This window comes from Limulus polyphemus, unplaced genomic scaffold (assembly GCF_000517525.1).
Source record: "Limulus polyphemus unplaced genomic scaffold, Limulus_polyphemus-2.1.2 Scaffold2489, whole genome shotgun sequence".
In the NCBI taxonomy this organism is placed as follows: Eukaryota; Metazoa; Arthropoda; class Merostomata; order Xiphosura; family Limulidae; genus Limulus; species Limulus polyphemus.
The window spans coordinates 44623-45004 of NW_013668099.1; positions in this window are offsets into that span (position 1 = coordinate 44623).

Here is a 382-nt window from a genome sequence, read left to right on the forward strand (position 1 = left end):
ATAACAGAAGTATCACTGTTCGTATTTCGTCGTAGCTTGCAGATAATTCAACGAAACTTCCACTGTCCGACATCTGCATAAATCTAGAGTCGTCGTGAAATATTACATTTGTCTAAAAGTAAAGAACGGTGTGATAGCATCTACGATATTGCCTGTAGTACGGATTGGTTTCCGTCATGCTACCCTGTTCATGCTATGAAGGTAACTTCTTATGGGTTTTGGGCACGCATACACTTGTCCTGCAACAGTAGCGGCCATTCTCTATACTTTTCCTCACAGCACAGGAGTCCATTCTGTTGATTTTGGGCTCCCGGATCGTAAAGAAACCATTGTTTCTGACGTGACTGAAATAGTTTGTTTGTTATGAATTTCGCGCAAAGCT